Genomic DNA, 8142 nt, shown 5'->3' with positions numbered 1-8142 from the left:
CTTTTTGTGTGATTTAATCATTCATTTCTTTTTTTCCTCAAAGCTATTTTGTGTGTTTGTTGTTCTTGCACTACATGTTATTTTTGCACATTGCTGTTTCAGATGAATCCAAAAAGTATAAACCACATAACTCTTTTTGTGTGAATAAACTGCATATTAGTTTATTTTATTATTTTTAGTAAAACCATATGATGCATACATATAGGAGTCTGTAAACAATGCTGCCAGAGCTGAAATGAGTTCATCGTGGATGTGTGAATGATCTGCTCATCAGACTATTGATTGCAGCACTACTGGAGGTATTATTGGTAGAAATAGGGGCCCGAAAAATTAGGTTCATGGAGGCTTGCACCTGCACTTCTGCTTCTTAATCCACAATCTCTATTAACTATTGTGTCGCTTTTCCCAACCTTGTATTTTATAAAAGCTTCTTTTGAATTTTACTATGTTGGACATTTAAAATGTCCAAAAAAACTTTTTACTCAGATTAGAGCATGAAAAACAACCACAGTTCACACAACTGGCTAAGGAGAGTTCAACTGCATTGTGCCTAAAGTATTATATCCAATCAGTTTCTTGGATTTTCGACTTTCTTCCCACAAATTGCAATGATGATTCCTGTTTGTTATATTGTGCAGCTCCAGTGGTGAGCATCTGTAAACGTTACTTGTCAAGTTGTGCAATAGATTCTCTGTATTTAAGCCTTAACCTTTACTGGGCTAAACTAACAGATGCAGATGTTTTGCTGTCATTTAAATGTAGCTCTGGCTGCCTTTTATATTGGTTGTCCTTGTAGCTTGCTGCATCTAAGAGCTATTTTCAAAGAGCCATTTTCTAGTTCCATCTATCCTTCCATTACACATAAAAATAAAAATGCATGCCCACACATTATGTGTCACATATTTCTTTACGGTCATGTACAGTGTTAGTTCTTATGGCAGGAGACTTTGATATGGTTTTATCTAACTAGAGCCCCTTCCAAAAGATGCTTTAAACATGTTTTTATTCCTAAATCTTATTAAAATTATCTTATACCTATCTTTACAGTATCCTTCCGGCAAATATAAAAAGCCTCTAAAAATAAACGTTCAGTTATTTGTTTTCTACATTTATTGTTGTTCATTAGATTTTAATGTATGGCTTAAATTTCAACATCTTTATTATCCAAAACTGAAGGGAAATGCTTTAAATATCAATTAAAATTCCCCAAGCTTAAAGTGAGGAAAAGAAAACACTCCTTATCTCTTGAGAATAGAAAGAAGTGGACAATAACAATAGCAACTGTTAAATTAGTCAATACAAAGAGCAAAACCACTTATTTGGATATATAGAAATTAAACCTGATCAGGAATTATTTTTCATTTCATGCGTATTTATTTTTGCAAATGGGTAAATATTAGAAATAATGCTTAAATAGGTATAAAGTGGAAGTTTTGGATCCTCACATAGAGAAATGCAGTGGTAGAGGTGTAGTGGATATCATGGATTTCATTCAAATGTTTTTTCCAGATGTTAGAGAGCTGAGGCATAACTACCTCTGGGCAAAAGATTTTAGATGCGAACTGGACTGTGCAAAAAATATGTGAACATCTCTGTTATTATCTGGTTCAGTCAGAATGAAAGTAAACCATAAGCTTGACGTTTAACTTCAAGTGAGGCAATTCAACCTTCATCGGTGCAAACAACATAGCATGATTAAGTAATGTGTTTATCGAGTCATGGCAGTGGAGTTTGAGTTGATGTGTTGATTCCATAGCTGTGGGAGCTGCAACACTTATACAGTGGAATTCTCCAATGTGCAAAACAGAGGAGCTCTGTTTATCCTGTGACCAAACTGTATTTGGTAAGAGGACTAAAGTGGCGTTTGGGTATTATTTTCCTACAGTATGGCATCATTTCTTTTAATGACATCTTATTGAAGGGCAGATGCACACAAATGTTGAAGTGTACAGCTTTTTGAATAAGTAAAACACCAAACGTCCAGCTGAAAAAATATTACTTCACTGTGTTAGTAAGTAAATAAAAAGGCCATTTGTGACGACCAGCTGACTTACAAAATCCCATCTTTGAAGCAATGGGAGGCCATTTATCAGGTTAAACTCTATAATGTTGGATTAAAAGTTTTTGTGCAAAAGAAGTCAAATGTTTCTAAGGGGAGAGTTGTTTAAACTAAAAAAAAGAGATCTTAATTTAAAACCAGGTCATGAAGCATTCCTTTTTAATGGGTTTAACTATAAATCCCCTCTCTTTATCTGTGCTGGCCTTAGAGTCCTGCATGGACTACATTTCCTTATCTTGCCTTTGCTTTCAGAACATCACAGCTTGCTGCTGCATATTCAAAAACAGTTTGTGCCTTCTCCTATTTTCCTCTTAAGGATTTTTAAATGTCTTATTTAAATGTTATCAAAATAATGACAATTTTTCACATGGTTCAAAGCCCTGTGCTATCTTAGTTTTTTACAGTGAAAGGAAAGGCAGGAAATTGGTTGCAGGTGTTCAAAAGCACCATTCTTATCTTTCATATTAATGCAAAGTCGATGGATATATCAATGTTATCTGTAAAAAAAAATCTAGGAAAGCAAGAAACCAGAAAGTAATGCGAAATTTTATAAAAGTGTCCAGAAGGGATGTATTAATCCAAATGAAATCAATTTAATTATACAGGCTGATTTAAAACTCATGTCATCTCAAGGTTCTTCAGTTCAATCAAATCATACAGACATATTGACTAAAAGGTTTTCTTTAGAGGGAAACCCAGAAAATCAGATCAAGCATGTAGCCACAGTCTCCTGCATTGTGTCAATGACTTTGCAGCAGTTTTACCAGGAAGAAACCTGCAACAGAACCAGGCACAGTGTGAACGACCATCTGCTATGACTGACTGTGGGTTTGAGAGGATTGAGCACACACACAATAGCAACTCAGAAGCACTGATCAGGATTTTACAAGTAAAAGCTTATACCGTAGCAGGAGTTGGTGGCTTCATCTAGGAGGGACACACTGATAGGCACATAAACTCTGAGCTAGCATTAAAGTCTGGAAGATAAAAAAGACCACATACAGTCAGCCATAGTAAAAGCTTCACATATAGTAATGTCTAGAGAGGCAGATTCACACATTGCAAGACAGGACTCAGTGTATCAACCTCTGGATAACGTAAGGCAGCTGCAGCTCGGCCAGGATACCTCTCCAGGAGGCGCCCAGCTGAACAAGGTGCCTGATGATCTACTGTGGAGAGAGGAAATCCGCCCCAAACAAGAAATAACAGATGTGAATATGGCTCATTCTGAATTGGGCAAATATGTAAGAACACTTAAAGCAAAGTTTTTAAAGGTGCGTCAGAGGTCGCCATGAAAAGCGGTAGTGAAAAAGATGTCAGGAAGAAGAAGCAAGATGCTTTAACATTGGGACTGCCCAACATTTCCATCCACCACAGAAGATTTTACGGTTCCCCACAAACCGTTGCATGACAGAGCTTATAGAAGCACAACTCACCTTATTGAGTTTAACAAAAATGCATTAGTTCTTCAGATGTACTCTGTGTGACTATGGAAATATGCACACCTTCATATGTTTTGGGTTGAAAAATGAAGAATTCCAGTTTTTCACTACATCTTTGTAACTTTTGTTTCACGTAGTTCTTTTTTAAAAGGCTATAGACATTAACATCATCCATGTGCTGCGGCATAATAAAGCTGAGGTTTGTCTGGATTTCACTCTGACCTTGTTAAAGGTATAGGATTTAGAAGCTACCATTTCCTAATATAGAACCAGTCTATTATTGATGGTAAAGTCAACTGAGAAATCAAAAGTAAAAAGAGAGAGGGAGAAAGAGAGAGAGTAAGAGGGAGAAAAAAGATGTGGAGTGATACAATGGGACAAAGCCAAGGAGAACCTTTTGATCAGACTAAATTCTCCCCCACTGGAGTGGGCTGTACTTTCTGTTCCCCTCCACTCCCTCAAGGCTAACCCAGAGAGAAAAGAGGTGAGGAAGTAAAAACACTTGCATGAATAATAAGGTAACATGCACAGTAGAGTTTGCAGGATTTATGTTACAGCTTAGAGTTGGAAAGTGTTATGATAGCTTGAAGTCTAATTGGTGTTGTTATAAAACAAACCAAAAAATAAATCACATATCGATAATGTTATCTAAACTCAGTCACCCAGGGTCAAAAAGAGCAAAATCAGCAGGATTAACCAAAACTAAACTTAAACAGAGGTGATGGACTCAGGTTTTAGCTTTTAAATCCTACAATGCAGAAATGATTCCATTCCGCTATCATAGCAACCCCCATCCCGATACAGGGGACCAGAACATCTCGCCTGTTCAGCCAGGCCAACAATTCCCCCTAACGACCCCATTTCAGAGGCATAGACCAGTATCAGCTATTGCAGGCTAACAAAGAACCCCAACGACTGCCCATTCCTTAAAGCGTGGACCTGTTCTTCCAGTTTAATTTGTTTTCTAAGCCAAAACAATGCTAATTCTGACATTTTGAATTGAAAAAGCTTCCTGGATGGGAAGCGAAACGTCTTCAAACTTGGAAACTAAGTCCAGTGTCCAGTTTTTTAACTTTTTGGAATGATTATGAACTGGATGACTGAGAATCTTCTCCAACATACAGGATTAAAATGCTTGTCATGTACTGCAGGTCGACAGAGCATAACTACAGACATAGCTCTGGATAACCTCAGCTACCATAAATATAAGCTTCATCCAAAAAACAAAGCTTTACAAAGTTTAGAATCTAGAGAATTTTCTTTGGATAGGGTATATTTCTTAATACCTCAAACTTATAAATGCAAGATTTCAGATTAGATGCCAGAAATTACAGCCTCAACATGTTCTTTTTTTGCCTCAGGTCAGTAATTCAATACAAAAGTCAGAATGGGCATTTAGTTTCAAACATCCTCTGCTGCAGATAAAAGTTGCAAAACTTTATCTCTGAAAGCTTTCCCAAGCAAGATGGTTGTTACATCCAAATCCAGGTCAAGAGCTGAATGCTTGATTTAAAAATAAGTCCCAGTAAAAACTGCCCTTACAGGATTTTCCTCAGACTTTTGTGATTAGTATCAAGTTACACTTAAAAAAAGCTGAGTTTAGAGCATAATGTCAGTTTTCTGGTTAACAAGAAGAAGAGGGTCAAATGTAATCTTTGGGGAACAACATTCTTTAGACAGAGATATGTTTTCAGCTGAATAAGTTTGGTGAAGGCCATACGCTTGACCAGAGAAATACATCAAGCCATCTGACAAACAGGATTGTTGAATATATACTTAGGAATGCTTTGCTCCCTCTGGTACTCTGCACCTCACAGTTGCTGATTAAACTTTTCTACATTATATAAAAGATTTATAAAAGAGGAATAGGTAACAAACCTTATGACAACACGAGTAAGACCTCTGGGATTTTTCAACACACTAAGGATCAGCCTCAGTGAAGATGCCAAAGTAAAACTTAACTGAATCCAGGTAAAATACTCTAGGAGCAATACGGGGAAGTCCCCGAACATCTGGCAAATGAAAGACTTTCTGCATGAAAGAAAAGTGAAATGTTCTACAGCAATAGAGAAAAGTATAGCCTGATGCTAGATACCTATATTAAGCTACATGCAACGTCAAGTCAGGAGTGTTTTCTGTCTCCTTTGAAGATTTTAACATCTGTTGAAAACACATTTCTACATTGTTGTTGTTTGGGGTTGTGGCAAAGCAGGGGTCAGGAACTGCAAACATCTACTGTAAAAGGGCAATGTACAGTTATTGCCAAAACAACTTGAATTTATGAATAGATTTTTAAAATCTTGTATATGCTCAGATTATGGTAAAAAGGTGAAAATACACTGGAAATGCATGGTTTTAGAGCAAATACAAAAAATGGACAGACACAGAAGTACATAGAAACACATAGAAAAGCAAAAGAGAAATGCTGCAGTCACAGAAACTCCACAAGAGTTGCATATAAAAATGACAGCATTTCATTGAATGTTCTGTACACTGTCTTTGGTGAAACACGGAAGAGATAAGCAAGGTGTTTTGAGGGCAGATCCAATCTCAGACGCATGAAGGTTAACAGAAGCATTTGAAATGGACTGAGAATTTTATTTTGAGCAGACATGAGAGGCAGCAGAAAATTAAACAAAGCCATAAAGGTTGCCAAGTTTGGTAGACCCGTATAGTACTTGACTTTTTATTACTCTCTCCAAAGAAGCAATCAGAGATCTGCAGCTCATCAAGTTCACGCCGCAGCTCTCTGTTTTCTTCCAAAAGACGGTTCATCTCTGCACACCTGAGCACACACAGGTTACATTCTGTCTGTCCTTCCTGACGACCACCTTCTGTCATCCTTGGTGTTTGGCCGGCCAACGTTTTCAGCAGTCTTCTGCGTGTCAGTCTGTTGCTGGTTAGGGTTCTCTGTCGCCTCATGTGTAACTTCATCCTGTCGCTGAAGGATTTCATCAGCCTGATGGAGCCCCGTTTAAGTTGCTTGCAGGGTATTCTTTTTCAGCTGTTCCCGATAACCACGTCTTAAAGAGCGGTCTGTGTCTGTTGGTCTGATGTCAGTGTGGCCCAGATGCAGGGATGGAGCCCAGTCTGGGTCAGTCTCCATCATCTCATATGCGGGTTGACCTGCAAAGCAGATGAAAGGTTGAGTGTTTTACACATCTATTCAAAACACTATATAAAGCACCTTAATAACAGAGCCCATTAGATTAGATGAGTTATAAAATAAGATATGCTTATGTTTCCCACAGTGGGGAAATTTGCTATACCAAAACAGCACAAGTACATCGGACTAGTAAGGCCAGAGGTAAATAAATAAACTGAAAAGCTTACAGGACGAACAAAGGTTTATAATAAATAAACTTAAGTAGATTGCACAGGATGAATAAATACAGTGAGTTGGCTGATGAGTGGGTATGTACAGTGTTTTTATATGTACAATGTTTTTATATGTACACTGTATTTATATATATTTATTCATAAAAAAAAATATATTTGTATTGCAGATTGTGTAAATGATTATATACAGATAATGCATTATTTATTAAATTTTAGCGGTCTAAAAAAGAAATAAAACAAACATCACTTTCCGCTTCCCTTCCACAGCATGTTTTAGTAGGTTTACATGAACTCCTGCAACTTTATAAGCAAACCATTTCAGCGTGTTGATTTCTATTAGTGTATATTTATAAGGACTTACCTTTGTGAAAATGCCGAGAGCAAACACGAACATGAGGAGATATTTTATGAAACGTGATGTCTTTCCTTCTTACAGCAGCGACCCACGGAGCCCGACGCCTCTTTGTTAAGTCCTCTGTCTGCGGTCCGTATTTTTTTTTCCAAGTGGGGAATACGAAAAACCGTAAGGCCCCATCTGCTGTTTTCTGTTTAGAATTACTATTGCATCCTTTGACGCAGCACCAGTGTCCCGTTATTTCCAAAGAAGCAACTAGAACACGTCTGCTCTCTGTTAGTTTTCTTTTGTTTGTTGCTGCTGTCTCTTCACCACAGAAATGGCGCTAACTACCCTAAATGAATTGCGCTTTTGCTGAAGTGACGTACACTGTCACAGACCAAATCTTTGCAGATGTACTTTGTATTGATTTTTTACAAAAAAAAAAAAAAATACATATATATATATATAAGCCTCTGAGCTATGCAGATGTAAAATTTAATATATGTTCTAGTAAGTCTTCATTATAACTCACTTCAGTTGTTTTCTGCTCATAAATATTCCTGCCTTAAGAAGAGTGTTGATAAAAGCCAAGGTATTGCTAGATCTCCGTTGTGTTCATTTTCAATCATCTCGTCGTCCATACTGCTATGCTAACGCCACCACCACCAAGCTGTAATGATTTGCCACGAATGAATACCGCCGAATCTGTCGATTCATCTTGTAGTGGTGCGTCAAATGCAACGTAGATTCCCATCCAATTAGATTGAATTTGGTATTGATGACGTATAAAAAACATAATAACGGTAACTCCATTGAAATGATTCAAACCTGAAGTAACGAGCCAATTTTTTAATATGTAAGGAGTAGAAAGTACAGATATTTGTGTAAAAATGTAAGGAGTAGAAGTAAAAAGTCGCCATAAAAATAAGTAGTAAAGTAAAAATATCAGAAAAATCTACTTGAGT

The 8142-nt window shown here is 37.1% G+C and overlaps 1 long non-coding RNA gene across 1 annotated transcript; it reads right to left on the bottom strand.

The window, feature by feature from the left end:
* Positions 1–6078: 6078 nt before the first annotated feature.
* Positions 6079–7513, bottom strand: LOC119798249. The gene is made up of 2 exons (XR_005282695.1): positions 7202–7513; positions 6079–6627 (listed from the first exon to the last, which is right to left on the bottom strand). It is a non-coding gene; the product is annotated as an uncharacterized LOC119798249 (long non-coding RNA).
* Positions 7514–8142: the final 629 nt, after the last annotated feature.

Source organism: Cyprinodon tularosa, unplaced genomic scaffold (genome assembly GCF_016077235.1).
Source record: "Cyprinodon tularosa strain WSP-4 unplaced genomic scaffold, ASM1607723v1 ctg615, whole genome shotgun sequence".
In the NCBI taxonomy this organism is placed as follows: domain Eukaryota; kingdom Metazoa; phylum Chordata; class Actinopteri; order Cyprinodontiformes; family Cyprinodontidae; genus Cyprinodon; species Cyprinodon tularosa.
The sequence above is the reverse complement of the archived record's forward strand: the minus strand, read 5'-3'. Positions and strand labels throughout refer to the sequence as shown.